Below are 19,849 nucleotides of genomic sequence, written 5' to 3'. Positions count from 1 at the left end.
ATCACTTCCATATATCATCCGAGTTCAGAGAAATAGTCTGAAAGGCACTATCTAGAACGCAGATTTGTGCCACTAGCCAGTGGTTTTAGTGACTCATTACATGTGGGACTGATCCTCCATGGTGTGTGTGTGTGTTAGGAATTGGAAAGTAGTTCTGGCTGTGTTTGGAACAATTGTTTAGGTTGATAGGGTTTTGCATTACTAATGACATCAGAATAAAATATTATTTTGTGTATGTGTGTATATTTTGGTCTCTTAAGTTGGTATCGGTTGTGAAGTGAAGTTAAAACATATGACTATACAAATATGAACGTTCTTGTTTAATACTTTTCTAGAGGTATGCAGAAAATCTTATTTTGAGTGGTATGTATTTCATATTTTATTATATTGTAAATTGAAATATGTAAAAATATCTAGAATGTGGCACATACACATTATCATTTTATATTCTGAGCTAAATAAACTATTACATATTTGATTAGAAATAGGTCACTTTAAAGATATCCAGATATCTCTAGTTTAATTATGTTTAATTTCTAAGAGCTGTATTCTGGTCCTTGTACATACATACTAAATATTGCTGTTTCTCTGAGCGTATCCCCAGAGTATTTCAGTGTACATAAGGGTGGCAGAAGGGGGTGCCCGATAAATTAGCCAGAGTTTATTTTAAAGTCTTTTTAATCTGCTCTTTTAAAATCCTTTTTTTTTCGAACAATGGGAAAAAATCCATATTGTGGGGGTTACAGCATATTTATAAACGTAACTGCTTTTGTTACTAGGAAACCTTGCTAAGTCAGCTAAGCTTAGCATTGCAGCAGCTTGTTCTTTCCTTTTGCTCCTGTCGTTCTCCATCTGATTTTAGGCACCTAATGACCTAAAGTACTTTACTGAAACAGGAATAGTTTGTAGTGGTTGCCTTCTAGTTTTGGTAATGGGAGAAAATATTTCTAACTCACACTGTTTTTAATTCTGCAGTAAGACAAAAGGAGAAGCTAGTTCAAATTGTTCTTGTGACTAGCATGAGGCCATACTGTATAGGATTTTTGGCTAGACAGATTTGTTGTTTACACTGCGGCATCTGGGACAGAGTACAGGGTCATCTCTTCCAAAAACATAAATCTCCACCACTTGTAGAAAAGAATAATTTCCATTAGCTGTAATAGTGTTGTGGGTTTTAATCTTTTCTCATAGTGTTCACCTACCACTGAGTTGGATTGCACAGGACAATCCAAATGCTGCCGTAGAAATGGTGAATAGATTCAGACTCTGATTATAATATGGTCAAATAGTGTGTTTACAGGGGTATTGAGTCAAAATAGAGTCATTACTGACTGAAAAAACTGGAAATCCTTTCCAGCTACCAAAGAATTTATCATAGTTAATTATTCATTATTATATGGTAGTTGTATTATTGTAGTGCCTACAAGAGCCAGTCCTGGACAAGAACTCTGTTGCAGTGGGCATGGTACAAACACAGAACAAAAGGACAGTCCTTCCCCAAACATTTTGCAATCTAAGTATAGGACAAGAGACAACAGATGGCTATGGACAGAACAATGAGGTGAATACAAGGAAACAACGAGATGATACTGGTCAGTGTGATAGGCTATAATTTCAGCACACAAGCAGCTTAACCATTGTCAAAGGTGATTTTTTAGGTATCATGTCAAAGAAGGGTTTTAAGGAGGGATTTGAAGGAGAACAATGAAGTGGCTTTGTGGAAGTTTACAGGGAGCTTCTCCCAAGTGTGAGGGACCGCACAGGAAAAAGCACAAAGGTGCTTGTTTGAAAATGTAATAAGTGAATGATGAAGGCTGGATTGGCTGATTGGACGCGGGAGTCAATCTTTTTAAACTAAATGAAAGATGATAGGTAGTGAGGGGATAGGTCATGAAGAACCTTGGAAGTGAAGACAAGTAGCTTATATCTGATATAGTTGAGAATAGGCAGGCAGCAGAGGGATGCAAAATATGTGGTAGCATGGTCCAAGCAACGAGGCCGGAAAATGTTCTTTGCAGCAGCATCCTGAATGGAAATGAGTGGGACAAACACCTAGAGAGGCTAGACAAGTGGTGGGCTGCCTGCGGCCCGTCAGGGTAATCCACCGGCAGGCCGCAAGATAGTTTGTTTACATTGACCGTCCGCAGGCACGGCTGCCCGCAGCTCCCAGTGACCGCGTTCGCCGTTCCCGGCCAATGGGAGCTGCGGAAAGTGGCGCAGGCCACAGGGACGTTCTGGCCGCTGTTCCCGCAGAGCAGTGAACCGTGGCCACTGGGAGCTGCGGAAGGCCATGCCTGTGGAGGGTCAATGTAAACAAACTGTCTCACAGGTTGCCCACCACTGGGCTAGACAATGGATATTCATTTCCAAAAGCGACAAAATGTGACATTAAATTAAATGGGCCTGATTCTCTCCTCACAGGAGTGTAAATCAGGATTGAAGTAATTGCATTCAGATGAGGCTGAATTAATAAAAAGCTGGTGCAAGTGCAATAATCAGGACAAATGAGTCTCACACAAAACTTCTCACACCTAGAAACTTGATTGAGCATGCAGGCCACAGGAGCTGACAGTACTGCTCCACTCAGGGCTGGTTAGGCCTCAGCTGGAGTACTGTGTCCAGTTTTGGTCACCAATGTATAAAAAGCATGTAGAGAAACTGGAAAAGATCCAGAGGTGAGTGATAAAGATGATCAAGGGATCTAATGCAAGCCATATTAGCAAAGGCTGACGAACCTGGGTATGTTTAGTTTGGAAAAGAGGAGATTAAAGCGGGATATGATAGTGGTCTTCGAATAATTGAAATGCTGCCATAAAAGAGATGGAGAAAAATTGTTCTCTTGGATCCTAGAGGGTAGGACAAGAGGCAATGGATTCAAACTACAGCATAGTAGATTTAAATTAAATCTCTGGAAAAACTTCCTAACTGTAAGAACAGTAGGACAATGGAACAAAGTGCCTAGGGAAGTCATGGAAACTTCTTCACTGGAGGTTTTCAAAAAGAGGCTGGATAGCCATCTGTCTTGGATGGTTTAGACACAACAAATCCTGCATCTTGGCAGGGGGTTAGACTAGATTACCATTGCAGTCCCTTCTAATCCTGTGGTTCTATGATTGTGTGTTGTTAAAATTAGATGGAACCATAATGCATTGGACCACTTTGGATAGTGTGTCTACTGATGGAAACACGATTGTATGCTGTCCTCACAGACCAAACCACAGATACTTATCTGACTTCAAACAGTTTTACCTCTCTCTAACTCACATTGACTGCAGTGGAATTTCTCTGGATTTATGTTGGTGAGATGAGAATCAGGCCCACTGTGTCCACTCTCTGAGAGTCTGTCCCTTGCTCATCAGAGTTGGGGCCTGATTCTCTACTGCCTTATACTTTGTGTAGTCATTTGTGTTAGACAAATGGGAAATGCTGCCATTTTGATCTCTATATGATTGCAGAAAAGAGTTACTCTCTCGCTCATTCTGTGTCTGCAAAAGCCCCACTCCGGCCAGCTAATACGTCATCCATGTCCATCTCTGTCTGTTCATGCAGATTTCAGCACCTGGACACCTTGACCTGTTTTGTTCTAATCAAGTTGCTGTATTATATCCATCACTATAATATCCAAGCATCATATGATGTACCACATGAAGTACTGCATAAACTGTCAGATCACACCATGGTCTAGTCTGATCACAGCTGCAATGGCCCCAACCATCAGTGTCTGTGTAGCACTTTTTAGTCTAAAATATATGCCCTAGTTCAAACAGGAATCAATTCAGAGAAATTCTATGCCTTGTTTTATATAGGAGATCAGATTACATTATCACAGTAGTCCATTCTGGCCTTATAATCTTTGAGCCATTCCTTGGAAAGATCTTTCATATTGGCTGGGTGATAAGCCACAAGAGAAATAATACTGGCTTGGTACATAAACAATCCAGACTGAACCATTACCATATACTTGTGTCTTTTTTTCACATTATGAAATAATCATGGCACATAGATATTGCAATGACTGGAACATTAAAATATATATAGAATTATATTCATGCATGAAGATGTTCCAGAACAGTAGATACCTAGAGAAAATTAGTATGTGCTCTCAATGGGTGTCAGTATATGCTGTCAATCATAGGGGCAATGGTCTCAAGTTGCAGAGGGGGAGGTTTAGGTTGGATATCAGGAAAAACTTTTTCACTAGGAGGGTGGTGAAGCACTAGAATGGGTTACCTAGGAAGGTGGTGGAATCTCCTTCCTTTGAGATTTTTAAGATCAGGCTTGAGAAAGCCATGTCTGGGATGATTTAGTTGGGGATTGGTCCTACTTTGAGCAGGGGGTTGGACTAGATGACCTCCTGAGGTCCCTTCCAACCCTGATATTCTATGATAGGATTATCCTTTAATTTTATATAAAGTATTTCAGCTAGTAAACAGTGTAGTGGTAAACACAACCTGAAGTAATGGCTTTTGTAGACTGGAAGATCCCCCCCGCAACAATGACTGAAATTGGAAGTTAACCTTCAAAATTACAACTCAGAAAAATGACACTTTTTTCCAACTGACATGTTTATTGTATTACACCCTGTTTACATCCACTTATTGAAGTGCTGTTGTAGCCATATTGGTCCCAACATGGGAGAGAGCAAGGTAGGTGAGGTCATATATTTTATTGGACCAATTTCTGCTGGTGGAAGGGACAAGATTTCAAGGTGCACAGAGCTCTTCCTCAGGTCTTGGGAAAGTAGCCAGAGTGTCTGAGCTATATACAATGTGGGATTGTTAAGCATAAGGAGTTTATGCATGCTTGGGGAGACCACTTAAAATGAAGCACTCCGTATCCGACGTCTCATTCCTCTTCCTCAGAAGAAACTTGCATAACACCTTCAAAAGATGAGCCTGGGAACTTAAATTCATAACTGTGTTGGACCCTAAAAACCCTGGACTTAACAGACACTGGTTTTATGGCTCATTAGAACAATTGGTGACACACCCTACTGCCTGCTATTTATTGCACACTTCATGTTAAATGGTGTCTTAAAACATGTGTGAACCCCTTACATTTAGCCATCCGTCCCATCTTACATTTAGCTCCTACACTCTGGTTACCTTCTCCAGACCAGAGGAAGAGTTCTGTGTAGCTCAAAACTGCTTTTCCATCAGCAGAAAGTGGCCCAATAAAATATATTACTTCACCTATCTTGTCTCTCTGAAATCAGCTTATGTCAGTCATATGCTGCATTGTCACATTAACTGGGGTATGGCGTACAGTAACTTGAGATGTTAGAAATGTAAAAAACAAAAAAACCCTTTGATTTCTTTAACTAAACCTTAATTTATGAAGTGTGAGGTTTTTATAACCCTTAGATGGCAGGAGGCATTAGCACTTAGCAGAGCTGGTGGAAAAGGATTCCTGTATATATAAGCTGTGGTGTTGGCTGTAATTACTTGAACTTTTGGGGATAATTACTGAATAGAGATCTGGGACTTTTCACTCTACAGTACTGCACTGTACATCATTACGATCTGTGCGTAAAACACAACTTAGCACACAATAGCGGCAACTAAAAATTCACTTTGCTTATCTCTTCTGTTTATAAGCAGTGTGTGTGGTAGGTCATATTAAGAGGTGTCCCCACAGAACCAAACCTGGGTTTGGGACGGGTTTTGTTTTCTGTCCCCTGAAGTGGGTACTACACCCCAGCAACTTTATATGGGGATATGCTGTGAGAAACCATGTTTGGCAATTTCATTGGAATTAAGATAAAGAAAGTTCTCAGGATTTCATGCGGCTCATAATCCAATATTTTGGGTTTGTTTTATTAAATTATTCAAGGTTGGGTGTGTGTGTGTGTGTGTGTATATGTGTATGTATATATATATATATATACATATGTGTATATATAAGGAACCTCTTGATGCAGGAAAGTAGAGAATTCTTGTATGTCCTGCAGATGTCCTGGTCAGAAATATCAAAATAAACTAGATTTTATTTTCCTTCACTCTCCATGGTACTCATATAACAACTGAATCCTGGACCTTACAGAAACAGTGCCTTTCATCTAAACTGCAACTAATACCGAGCTAAATCCTCCTCCCTTTAGGGTAATTAGCAAAGCTTCTATTGCATGTAGTGGCAATAACATCTGACCCAACCTGAATGGTGATACTCAACTCTCTTTATCTTCAAAGCGCTTTAAACCAGCCTTAGCACCAATGTCTTTCTTTAACAGAACTTCCTAGCACCACTGTATCTTTCAGCAAATGGATGCCAGAGACCACAACACTTACCCTGGAGAAGTTCATGCTGTTGGATTTTTTTCCTTCTGGAAATCCTGAAAGATGCTGTAGTCCATAAATATCAGACTACTAAGATGTAGCTACTTCATCGCTCTCTCTCCCCCAGACACTGATATAATTACTGGTACTCACTTTCCCCTTCTCACTTTTCTTTTTTTATCCTCTTTTTCTCCCTTCTCCTTTTTTCATGCTTCTCTTACTTAATCTTCAGGTAGTCATGAGTGGTAACCCACCAAATAGAACAGTCAATGGTGTGGTATATAATCATCTCACCTTTTGGTTATTTTCCATTATTCTCATAGATGTGGCCTTCTTTATCCTTCTACTATGTTAAGAATGATTTTTTGTTTTTGTTTTTCTAATTAACTATTTTATTGCATCTTTACTCATCATTTTCTTAAATAAAATGGCAAAGAAAAGCACTGTACAAACCCTGACTCATCCTCCCACACCGCTGTGAGACACAGCAGGTATTATGCCTGTTTTAAGAGATGGAGAAATACTTAGAGCTCTTGAGCCATTTATCCAAGGTTGCAAAAGAAGGTAAAGTCACAGCCTGTGTGTGATCTCCAGACTTCTGGTTCAAGAAGAGAAAAAAGTTCCACGGACTTATCATCTTTGCTGACTTATCCCTTGATTGTACCACCTATTATACTGTTAACCATTAGTAATCATTCTGGAATGGTATCACAGTTCTAATCCTATAAAACTTCTCCACTCCTAGAGGGAAGGAAGGCCTTTCATTATCAGAACTCGGTGTTACATATTACTCAGTGGGATTTGTTCAACAGACAAGGCAGAAGGAATTTTAAAGGGCTGGGGGTGTAACTTGCATTATTTTCCCAATAATGCCATATACTGAAGGCTCATTTATCAACTGACTGTTTTGTCTTTTAATTATCTATATTTCCAAATTGGGCTTCTAAGTATAAAATTCACTGGTATTATCTCAAAATATTTTGTAGGCCAGATCTGGTAGCCTCATTTGAAAGATCAGTAGAATCTATGCATTCATCTGCAACACTTGTTTTTTTCTTCCTTAATCTGAATTTTTTTATGATGCCGCTAGTCAGAATTACATTGCATCCAGGTTCAAGGGTTTAAACTGTATGCTCGCTTTCAAACCTTTGTCTAATTAGCAATCACTGTCACATGCGAAACCTTCTAGCTTACTTGCAGAGTCACAGAGCTTAGCCTTGGTTGGGAATGCTGAAAATTAAATGTTTCCAATAAACATTTAATTTAGATTTAGTAATTGATTGATACGGAAACATTTAGGGAGGCTAAAATGTATACTGGGCCGGTGGGGGGGGGGAGGGAAACCTATTAACTAAAGCTATTCAGCTGGTTTGGCAGAAACTAAGGATGTGAAAATGTGAGTATCAAATGAGGATATGAGTTCTACATGTATTCTCGGCTAATTAAGTTACTATTAAAAAAGGTTGAAACTGTAAAGCTAAATCTTTTATGGAGGGGTCGTTAGATTTTCTGTAGAATTGATAGGATAGAATAAAGAAATGAGATGCTATGATTGACTAAAGTCATCACTTCGCTGAAATATAACATGATAGTGTTCAAACGTACAAAACTCCTCTCCCACATTCTGGCAAGTACTCTATGGGTATGTCTACTCAACAACTAGGCACCCGCCGCTGACCTATGCCAGCCAACTTGGGATGTGGAGCTCTTTCATTGCTATGTAGACTTCCAGGCTCAGACTCTTGCACCCCTAACCACTCCTCCCCCTCAGTGAGTATTTGCATGTATAATTTTTCTTAAAAATAATTTGAGCACCTTCTGAATATTCTGCTGCACTCAGATTACATTTCTCCAATTAACAATAGCAACAGCAATAAGCCACACAGGTGCATTCAAATACACATATGCCCCTCTTCTCCCCCGTTGATACCTTGACAGAAACCGATTTTCCCCCAATATTTACAGTCATTCTCAGATTTTTGCCCATGGTGGGTTTCAAAGTTCAGGGAGGTGGTAAGTGCCTCATTCATCTTTGAAAGAGAACACCTGCTGGAGATGAATACAGCCTGAGAAAAACAGCTTGGAGTTGTGTGAACTGCTCCATTCGTGTCAGTGGGTCACCATACTATAATAACCATAAATGGAAAGAGCAATTAAAAGATGTGGACAAAGGAGAAAAGTCCACTTTTCAGATCCAATTTGATTAAATGAAATTGAGAGATACAGAAGAGTTTTTGAGATAGCAGGAGCTGGAGAGAAGATTCTTGCATCACATGGGTAGTCAAGAAGCAGACCCCGTGGGCCAAATCTGGACCACCAGAGGCTTTTGAATGGACCCTGAAATCCTTTTATTTACTTATTATTATTATTATTATTATTATTTATTATTTATTATTGTTTTATTTTATTGTTTTATTATTATGTACTCTGGAGTCCGGACCTTGACTATACCTTGACCAAGAAACTTGGACCTTGACCAAAAAAAATTGACTTACCTCCTGGGATAGACGATACATGCTCTACAAGAGGGGAGAAAGAAGATCAGTGAGATAAGAGACTATACACTCCATTTGAATTACTCCTGACTTAGACCAGTGTTAGTGAAAGAAGAATGAGGCCCAAGTTCATGTAGGGTGTTAAAACAAGAAAACACTTTTTGGATACTGACATGAATGGGGAGCCATAACATTGTATGTTTGTAATCACTTAGAGCTCAATTCTGCAAACACCTGTGCACACGAGTAACTTTATGCACTGGACTGGTCCCATTGGTGTGCATGCTTGCAGGATGTGGTCTTTAGGAACCAGGTTTATGTATCACTAACATACTAAATTCTCTCCTAAACATGTAGATCTAGAACTTTAAATTACTGCCTTGCATAATCCAGCTCAAATTTTCAGCTGGAGTTTACCCTGGCCTTCATTTTTTGTGAATCCAAATTTGCACTCACACAAAATTTGTGGTGCTGTCTTTGCAGTCAGCAATGAATTGCAGACTCAAATGGTATTTAAGCCGAGTTTTGCTTCTTTACACCAACTGGGAATTTGGCCCCATTAATATTTGCTCTCACAATTAACAATAGGTCTGAAAATATGGGCAAACTTTTGTTTTTGGACCACGGGTCTGATCTTCATTCAGTGGAAGTCAGTTGTAGTTCCATTGGAGTCAGTTGAGCCACATGGATTTATACCAGTTAAGAGTCTGCCCATGTATGCTTGTCCTTGTAGCTAAAACAACAAAGAGTTTCTCTTTTGCTGAGGCAAAAACAACAACGAAACCTTCAAATGTCATTCATGGATCAGCGAGAAGATTCTCACAGCAGTTGGATCTAAGAATAAAGCCAGGCTACAATTTGAGTCTTCAAAGACATGCTTGCTGAGAGCAAAAGCAAAGGCCAAATGAGTTTAGCTCTGGCATGTTGTCAAATCACTGTGTAAGAAAGATAAGGAATCCTGGTGGTCAACTCAGGCAGTCATGTTCAGAACAGGCTGCCCCCAGGCATCATCTCTGCATCCCGTATTCAACTTTGCAGTGTTTGCAGGGAAAGTTGGCATCAGCTTGTCCAGTAAAGAATTGGGGTGACCACATCAGCTAGAGTCTGCAGAATCAGTTACATCGATGGGAAGATCATTTCAAGACACTTGTCATTTGTCTGTTTCCTACAGTCCCTCTTCTACTTGAAGAGGGGCAGAAAGTTCTGAAAGATCCACGTTCAACCAAGAATAGATCTGGATTGCCATCTCTAAGATGAAGTCTGCGAAGGTACTGAGGATTTGTAACACTGTCCCTGAGTTGCTGAAGACAGGTGACAGTATTGTTGTACTGTGGCTGAATAGGGTCTTCCAGACCATCTGTCATACTAATATCTCCAGTGAATGGAAGAAGGGTTTTCTTCTGCCTCTGTTCAAAATGGGTGATAAGGTTGAATGTATCAATTATAGAGGCATTATGTGACTGTCAGTCCCAGGGAACGTTTTTGCTTCTGTTTTAATGTCTCTGATCAACAATGCACTTTATGGCAAAGGACATGGTACTCAGTGAGGCTTTCAACCCAATCATCCACTGTCGACTGGATCTTTACCTTGAGGCAGCTCCCGTTCTCTGTCGGTGACACATAATAGTCCTAGTCTCCTGAGAGCTGTAATACTTTGGTCTAATATCAGTTGGTGGGTTTCCTGTGTGGGATGGTGGTGGTGGCCTGTTAGGTACAGGAGGTCAGACTAGATGATCTCATGATCCTGTCCAACTTTACACTTTGACTCTGAGCTGAATCCTCAGCTATGCCAGGCTCATGCTCGAAGAGGCAAAGGTTGCTTTAAGCCATTTCTGCTCCTCTCCCAGTCCTGGGGGCAGTCATGGGCTGATGTGGGAGCCATCACAATTTAAAGCTGCCTAGGATTGCTAGCGGGTGGTGTGCTTCTGCTCCTCTCCAGAACGTCACCTACATACTGAGGGAATCCTCCGCTGCCTGATTAAGGCCCCTTTGCACCACTCCAGCAACTAAAAGGGGAATTTAACCAGGCTTTGAGGATCTGGCCCAGTAAAACCATACCGCTGCACATTCCTACTCCTATTGCTACTTTGTTCACTCATTTAACCACATTCATGTTACTAGCTAGGGGCATTTAACTGCTTAAAATATTAATTTTTTCTTGTTGCTGTATCTCTTTATTGTACACTGCAGCTCCTGTTACTGTCTTGCACATGCTAAGCATAAGGGTTTCAGTGTTTCCCTTGCTGTTATCCTTGGAAAAGTTTATTCCTTTCAATGAATACCTCATACTTCCAGTGCCCATTTCTGCCCTTTAAAATTGGCCAGGGGCTGTCTTTGGGTAATAAGTTACACTCCATATAGGCTGATGCACAGTAGCTAACTTCCCAAGCTATGTGGTGAGCCATGCCATGTGTTGGGAGGTGGGAATGAGCAGTTAATCTCCTCTTTTTCTGAACAGTATTGATCCAGAGATTTATTCTTCAGTTGGTATGTGAGGATGGGGGTGGAGGGGGAGTGATGGGCATTAATCCCATTAACATGAATAGGAGTAAAATTTATAAACCCCAGTACGCTGATGGAACACTAGTTTCTCTAACCTTTTTGGTTGACTAAGACCCTGAAATTCCTATCCAAATTGCCTGCAGCTATTCTTTAATTTCTATAATATCCTTTCCTATGATAAGGTGACCTCTGTGTAATAGTTGAACTGTATTTCCAGTATCTTTACACTGTCAGTATAAATGTTTTGACTTTTACTCAATACCTTGATTTACGCATACTAGAATTGTTTGTATTTTTACTGTAGTTAAGCATGACTGGGTGCTCAGATACTGTAAGGATGGGGACCATATAACTACCTCGATAGAGATGGATTACTAGAGCACGTACCAAATGTATTTTTAGAGCTTTATCCACCACTATCCCAGATGCATCTCCTGATCAGTGTTTTATAATCTATGACCATGGAAACTGAATTGTGATTTTTTTTTGGTTCCTAGCCTCATTACCTTGTTTCTCTAAACAGAAATCCATCTCTCTCATCTGCATTTATTCCCAGTGTTTCCTGACTTCTTCCTTTGTATTGAATTCCCCTTGAAATTGTGTCTCATCAGCACATTTCATCAACTTACTGCATAATTCTTTCTTACAGGTTACCGATGTTTAAATTGAACAAAATCTGTCTTCAGGTTAATTAGAGCTGCATGAAATTACCCAGTTTCCCTTCCCAAATTTTAGAGATGCAAATGGTTGGCAAAAGGTCACAAATTTTGACTTATAGTGAATTTTTGTATCAGTTTTGTCAATGGAAATAGCTGTGTTTTTGTGTGAATTATGAGCATGATAATGCTGTCTGAGCCTGATGAGTCATCCCTCAATCTCATTAATTGATTGGTCCATGCCAATCAACCAGGGCTCAGCCAATGCAAGGATAAAGGTCTAACCAGGTGATCCCAAGGCCAGGGATATAGATTCCAAGGAGAGCAGCCACTCCAGTCTGCTCAATGTCGCTACCTCACCAGCTTCCTCTCCTCTGCTTGGTGGTTCTGACATGCTGCTCCCATCCTTGTCTTGTTCCAACTCTGTTCTTGGTTCCTGATTCCCATTCTGACCCCTGACTCTGGTTCCCAGCCGAACCACTAGGCTTGAGCATGCACTTCTCAGTTTCTGAAATTGTGTCTGATACACCTCATCCCCTAACAGCTGATAGCAAAACTATGTGAGAAGTGGGCCTTAGGCCCCTGGCTAGTCTAGGCCCAACCATTTAAAAAGATAATCTCTTTCTGGAGGCCTCTTATCCTTTGGGCTGGTATTTCATCACCCTATTTCCCTTATAGCCTCTTTTTTTTTTTCTTTAAGTCCCCAGTTTTTGGGGCAGGTGTTTAAGTGCCATGTCATACCTTTTTAGAAAGTGCAGGTAAATGATTAGGTGATATTAAGGCCACCATGCTTTGTTATTCCTTCATTGATATTTTCGGCATTCCACTATTCTGTCCTCAATTTGCTTTCCAACTGTCTTCCCTGTGAACGTCATCAGACTTTTTGGTCTGTCATTTTCTAATCAGCAACATTGCATAATATGTCAGGAAATATTGTAAATATTTACAAAGACCCCACATCATAAAAAACTAAGTATCATAGAGCTTCTTGAGCCAACCACAATTTCATCCCATCTAGTAATATGAACATCTCTAGCAATAGCAAGGGAAAGAAGAATGAAGCACTAGAAGGATTTTTTTGTGTGTGTGGCTCACCTGAAGTTGCAGAATATCCAATCGTTACACACGTCTTATGGAAAAAAACAATACTTATTTTAGGTGCTCAGTAAGCTGCGACGGTATGCCACTTGTGTCTTCGTCCAAGCAGCTCAATACCTTGCACTGCTTAGAAATCATAAGGTGCCACCTCCATTTGGATGCCATTTGCCCCCTTAAAATTTTCACCGGTTCAATTTGCAGAGGCAAGAAACACAGAATTCCTTAAAAAGAACAGGAGTACTTGTGGCACCTTAGAGACTAACAAATTTATTAGAGCATAAGCTTTTGTGGGTAACATCCCACTTCATCGGATGCATAGAATGGAGCATATAGTAAGAAGATATACATACACACACACACACACACACACACACAGGTAAGTTAGAAGTTGCCACACAAACTGTGAGAGGCTAATTAGTTAAGATGAGCTCTCATCAGCAGGAGAAAAAAACTTTTGTAGTGATAATCAAGATAGCCCATTTAGACAGTTGACAAGAAGGTGTGAGGATACTTAACTTAGGGAAATAGATTTAATATGTGTAATGACCCAGGCACTCCCAGTCTCTAGTCAAACCCAAGTTAATGGTATCTAGTTTGCATATTAATTCAAGCTCAGCGGTTTCTCACTGGAGTCTGTTTTTGAAGCTTTTCTGTTGCAAAATTGCCACAGAATTCCATAGACACGCCCCCCCCCTCCCCCAGCACGGAGCTGGCTGGCTGTGACAGGCGAATGCACTTTAAACTCTCCTAAAAGGCATGTTTTTCTGTACAACAGGGTGCTCTGGGAGTTCTTGGTGTCCCTAAGTAATTATTTTTCCCTGTTTTACAGATGAGGCATCTAAGATACCAAAGGGTTACAAGCCACATTGTACCTTTATAGCACGGACTGTCATTGGAAGATGGGGATCAAGTGCTACGGGGAGGGGGAAGAAGGCTCCCATAGCACCGAGGCACACAGGGAGCATGTCTTTTAAGATAGGTTTCAGAGTAACAGCCGTGTTAGTCTGTATTCGCAAAAAGAAAAGGAGGACTTGTGGCACCTTAGAGACTAACCAATTTATTAGAGCATAAGCTTTCGTGAGCTACAGCTCGCTGTAGTCTCTAAGGTCTTCTTGGTTAGTCTCTAAGGTGCCACAAGTACTCCTTTTCTTTTTGTCTTTTAAGATGGTGCTCATGCCTTCCCCTCCCACAGCTAGCCAGTTCTGCTGCTCAGTGCTCGGAGAAAGGGTGGGCTATGCACTCAGATTTGCCCCTCTATTTCAATAGACAGAGCCCAAAAACACAAAGGGGCATTTTGCGGGTGCAAATTGAGCCTTTACAAAAGGAATGCTGCCTCTCTGAAAAAGCCCTGTTTCATTGAAGGGGGAGTGACAAAACCTGGCTGAACACTGCTCAGAATGACAGGTTTCAGAGTAGCAGCCGTGTTAGTCTGTATTCGCAAAAAGAAAAGGAGTACTAGTGGCACCTTAGAGACTAACAAATTTATTTGAGCATGAGCTTTCGTGAGCTACAGCTCACCGATGAAGCGAGCTGTAGCTCACGAAAGCTTATGCTCAAATAAATTTGTTAGTCTCTAAGGTGCCACAAGTCCTCCTGTTCTTATTGCTCAGAATGTCTCCAGGAGATTCAGGGAAGGAGTTCCCACTGAGAAGAGAAACAACAATGGAAAAAAATAATCAATTGCAACATTGTAGCACAAGCTGAGTACATTTAAATAGCCGTAGTTGAGCTGATTAAGCCATTCTGATAATAATGGCACAAAATCTGAATATTTACAATGAGCTAAAAGTATCTGCAGTTTTCCTAGAGGTTCAGTTTTCCTGGAGAAAGAGCAACAAGAGATCTGTTTTCTTTCATTCTGCACTGCAGTCTTATTGTGCAGAATGCAACATTTGTGGCATTGTGTTATGATGATGCAACTTCAAATGCAATGAAATGGCAGCCTAAAAACCTATCAAAGAAATGTGTAAATCAAGTTGTTTTACTGGTATGATACCTCCATAAGAAAATTTTCCAGAAACTTTCAAAGAATCATATTTGCATATTAGTATCCCTTGTATCTGTGTTTCTCAGTTTTATTTATATTTCATAAAATCCCCCTACTGTATTTTCACCTTATCATAATGTTCCTTAAGCCTGTTGCTTGTCATTGTTTTCTGTTTTGTAGTTTGGAGCCAGTGTTGACTCCACTTTCACTCCACTCCACAGCCACTTTCAGCAGTGTTGACTGATTCAATGTCTAGGTTTCCTTTTTTGCATCTATGAACCATGGCAGCAAAAAGCAGAAGGTCAGTGCCATAAAGAAAAGACTATTAGTAGTGGATAACAGTGCTCTTAATTGTATCCTGCCTCTAAATTACAAGAATGCTTTTAATATAGCATTTTAATAGCAATGCAGAATATGTGTTCTTGCTAGGTTATATCTATCCAGAAGACCTCTTTATTCTGGAAGCAAGCATTAAACATTAATCATATCTTATTCTGAAAAATAAATGTTCAAATTAAAAGCTTCTCTAGTGGTGTCTAATCAGAATGACTATAGTTATATCTTGGTAGTGTTGTAAATACTCCTTATTGATCACAGGGTTTGATGCCAAGTTTTCTGAATGTAAGAGATGACAAATCCAAATGAGACTTTTGTACATTTCAAAACTGTTCATATTGAAGATGAAAAGGAAACTTCTTTGAAAATTGAAGCCATGAATCATCAGAGTAAAGAAAGAACACTGTTTAGCATTTCCCATAAACCTAGATGCAGCTGTCTTATTGGAAGAATAATTCAAAGCAGAGCAATACAGTTAAAACTTTGAACAATTTGTGGTAGAGAGTTTTTACTGGCACTATATAGCTCTTTGTATGTCAGTTTTAAAAAGAAGAAATAGCAGAAAGGGCTCTAATCTATCCCTTCTGAAATACCCTGGTAATTGATTTTTAAACGTTTTTCTGTGAACTGAGTACAGAAAACTGAGTATGAAGGTAGCCTACTGACAAAAACAAGAAATTGCATAGAAGTTTCCTCCAGAGATGTTTCAAAGCACTAATCCTGCTATCTGATCCAAGAAGCTCTGCCTTACAATTTCTCTGTTTTGAAATGTAAATTGATTCACTGAATCATTTAACTTTACTTTATCTGATTATTATTAATATTATTACTGAGGGATTCACGAATATTGAGAATTAAATTTCTTTACAGCTCTCTTTCAGAATGGGAATATATTCATTTACAATCCGTAATTATCAGCTGTAATAAATGGACTGTCCCTGTGCATTGCAAACTTCCTTAATTTAACTAGATTTATGGACCTACTTATAGCAACCGGATTTATTTTTTTTAAAAATGGTCCATGTTTCCATTGCAAGGAGTTTATTTAAGAAAAAAACGTATTGCTATCCCAATTGTTCTCTTTTTTTTGGCTTGCTTATCTGTGGATTGATTTGATCTCGGCATACCTTTTCACTTAGCATGTCCCCATTGCTTCAGATATATTGTTTGTTCTTGATTTCTTTCCTTTACCATAGTTTCTCTCCTTTTACTTTATCATTTCCATTTATTTTTCTCGTATCTGGCATATTTTTAAACTGAAACAGAATTTATCCTTGTGATGAGTTGTGTCTGTCTTTACTAGCACCTAAAGTCACCCCATGGAGTTTCCAACCTTCACATTTAAAGACATAAGGACGGCCAGACTGGGTCAGACCAAAGGTCCATCTAGTCCAGTATCCTGTCTTCCAACAGTGGCCAATGCCACGTGCCCCAGAGGGAATGAACAGAACAGGTAATAATAAATTATCGCCCATGAGTGCTCCTTTAGCATCTCAATCGTCCAGTGGCCCCACTGGTTGTTTAGCAGGCTTCTTGCTTCTGATGCACTTAAAAAAATTTTTGCTTTCACTTTTTGAATCTTTGGCTAACTGTTCTTCAAATTCTTTTTTGGCCTTCCTAACTATATTTTTACACTTCATTTGCCAGAGTTTATGCTCCTTTCTATTTTCCTCACTAGGATTTAACTTCCACTTTTTAAAGGATGCCTTTTTGCCTCTTACTGCTTCTTTTACTTTGTTGTGTAGCTACAGTGGCGCTTTTTTGGTTCTCTTACTGGTTTTTTTTAATTTGGGGGATACATTTAAATTGAGCCTCTATTATGGTGTCTTTAAAAAGTTTCCATGCAGCTTGCAAGGATTTTATTTTTGGCACTGTACCTTTTCATTTCTGTTTAACTAACCTCCTCATTTTTGTGTGGTTCCCCTTTCTGAAATTAAATGCTACAGTGTTGGGCTGCTGTGGTGTTTTCCCTGCCACAGGGATGTTAAATTTAATTATATGATGGTCACTATTGCCAAGCGGTCCAGCTATATTCGCCTCTTGGACATGATCCTGTGCTCCACTTAGGACTAAATCAAGAATTGACTCTCCTCTGGTGGGTTCCAGGACCAGCTGCTCCAAGAAGCAGTCATTTAAGGTGTCAAGAATCTTTATCTCTGCATCCCTTCCTGAGGTGATATGTATCCAGTCAATATGGGGATAGTTGAAATCCCCCATTATTATTGACTTTTTAATTTTAATAGCCTCTCTGATCTCAATGAATTTGCGTCACTTCTTTTCTATAGAGATGGTAAATCGTAATTATAATTTCAGATTGCTATGTCTGTATCCAGCTGTGCATATGAATGTTTTTGCTCAGGATATACTTTTGTGTGTTTATTTTTTAATCCCAAATTGCATAATTCATGCTCCAAGACATCTGAAATAATTAATTTATGTTTACATGGACACCTGTGAAATGCTATACAAAAAACACGTCCTCTTGCCCTTTCTTTGCTTAGTTCCATGGGAATTTCCAAAACATAATGTTATGTTAGAACTATGCAAGCTTAAATTTTCCTTTTATACCTATCCTATTCAGAGTAGATTCCCAAAGACAACATGTAAAGTGAGGGGCATGAAATTTTACAGTCCTCCTGTTTTTCTTTCTTCATGAATTTGTAACAAGTACTGAAAAGCTGAGGATTTTATATTTTAGCCATACTTTCTTTCCTGAAGATTTCAGCAAGTGAATGTTTAAAAATATCTTTTTACGTGTGAAGCTGAAATTTGATAAAGCTGTTTTTGCCTCCGTGGAGACATGAATTTCCTTAATTCTTTTAATAGCTGAATTTCTGTAACAAAAATGTTATAAAACCAAAATAAATAAATAACCCAATCTTACATTTCAAAGTCTGATTGATTAAATCCACACACAAAGCAAGAAGAGTCAGGGTTTTGGATAAAACCTCTTCCAGAACTCTTCTGTGATGGGGAAGAGAATACAGATCTCTCAGATCTTGGTTCCTACACCAAAGTGAGACAACATTAGGTTAAAAGGGAGAAGCTTGAACCCTGGGAATCCATCTAGGTGCTCAAGGAGAAAAGGCTGGACTCAACAAAGTTATAAAACAGCGGCCAGTATGGTACTTTTGGCTGCTATTTCTGCTCTCTAGAGGTCAGCACTCCAAGCCTGGCCAGGCTTCTGTCATGAGCATACAGTTCACTTTACATTTTGGCTTGTGGATGTTGTGTCTGAACAACTATGAGCTGACTGACCACCTTAGTCCAAGCTTATGCTAACTTGGCTAGCTGAGAAAATTAGCCAGGCTTCTCTGTGAAAAGAGGCTTTTAAAATGCCTTTTAAAATGGTCTGTTGCTTTTTGCCACATCAAACTACTGTTGTGTACTGAAGTGTATGCGGTACATCTTTCACTGTTCTGAGGACCATGCTATGACCATGAGTCTGCAAAGGGATCTGTGTGGGGGTCAGGGGTTACTCAGGCAATTACCCATGTAGTTGCCAATGCAGATACCTATTGACTTAAGAGCCGTCTGAAAGCTCAGAGTTTTAGCCTTCATGCTTGGTAGGTTTAATTAGGATTTTAGTGTTACTTTGACAGATTTAGTGATCCATTATCCTTTTAAATATTTGCTATAAATAAGAAATTCTCTCATGGAAATGCATGAGAATTGATGCAATATAATAACATATCACATAAACATGTAGGTAGGTCATGTGTAAATAATACAATATTTTATCATAACAGTACTGACTCTGAAATTACCCCATGGGCGGTGCATGAACCCCCACTTTGGGGAAGCTAGCCCCCCCAGCTCTGCCCCTTCTGCCCCCTTTCTCCTGCTGGAGCCCTGACATGCCCCTCCCCACAGCTGGAGGAGCTGCAGCTGACCTGTCCCAAGCCCTGGCCCACCCATCCCAGCTGCCTTGAGCCCCAGGCCACGGGCAGGCCCACCTGAGCACCGCCCCGAGTCCCAGGCCATCAGCTTGAACTGAGTCCCCGTCGGCTTCGGGGGAGAAGGCGAGTGAGGGTAGGGTCTCAGGGTGGAGGATGGGTGAGGCCGCAGCCTGGGTTGGGGAGGCTTAGCCTCCCCTGGCCTATTATACCCACCTGCCATGAATTACCCTAATAGGTGGTTGTTTTTAGTGAACACTTTTCCCTGTTTACCCCAGTAACTCAGATCAGTTTTGAGGCCAAACTTAATTTCTTCTTTGTGTAATTCCCCTATAGGTGCTCCCCTTCAATCAAAGATTTTTGACAGTAGTCCCCATTCAGTCTGCACATGTACCCTAGCCATCCTCATGCCCCTCGGTGAGGGTATGTAGGGCTGTGAAGGACAAACTGCCTCAGTTCCTTCTCCGCCGCCTCAGCCTGAGATGGAGTGTTTAGTGGTGCCTGCTTATTTAGCTATCTACCCTGTCTGTACTTTACAGTGTAGTTAATATTTAGTATTCATTTTAATAGTTTTAGTTTTTGTTTGGAGGGGATGTTTCCAGAA

General features: G+C 40.0%; 1 long non-coding RNA gene across 1 annotated transcript in view; it reads left to right on the top strand.

Moving 5' to 3' along the window:
- The window catches only part of LOC311526643, a 64,775-nt gene extending 47,979 nt beyond the window's left edge, over positions 1–16,796 (top strand). Inside the window, exons 2-3 of the long non-coding RNA XR_014713078.1 lie at positions 15,194–15,314; positions 16,653–16,796. This is a non-coding gene — a long non-coding RNA (uncharacterized lncRNA). The remainder of the gene's footprint in view (positions 1–15,193; positions 15,315–16,652) is intronic.
- Positions 16,797–19,849: the final 3,053 nt, after the last annotated feature.

The sequence above is a fragment of the Lepidochelys olivacea genome (assembly GCF_965140295.1).
Source record: "Lepidochelys olivacea isolate rLepOli2 genome assembly, chromosome: 9".
NCBI lineage: Eukaryota > Metazoa > Chordata > Testudines > Cheloniidae > Lepidochelys > Lepidochelys olivacea.
The sequence above is the reverse complement of the archived record's forward strand: the minus strand, read 5'-3'. Positions and strand labels throughout refer to the sequence as shown.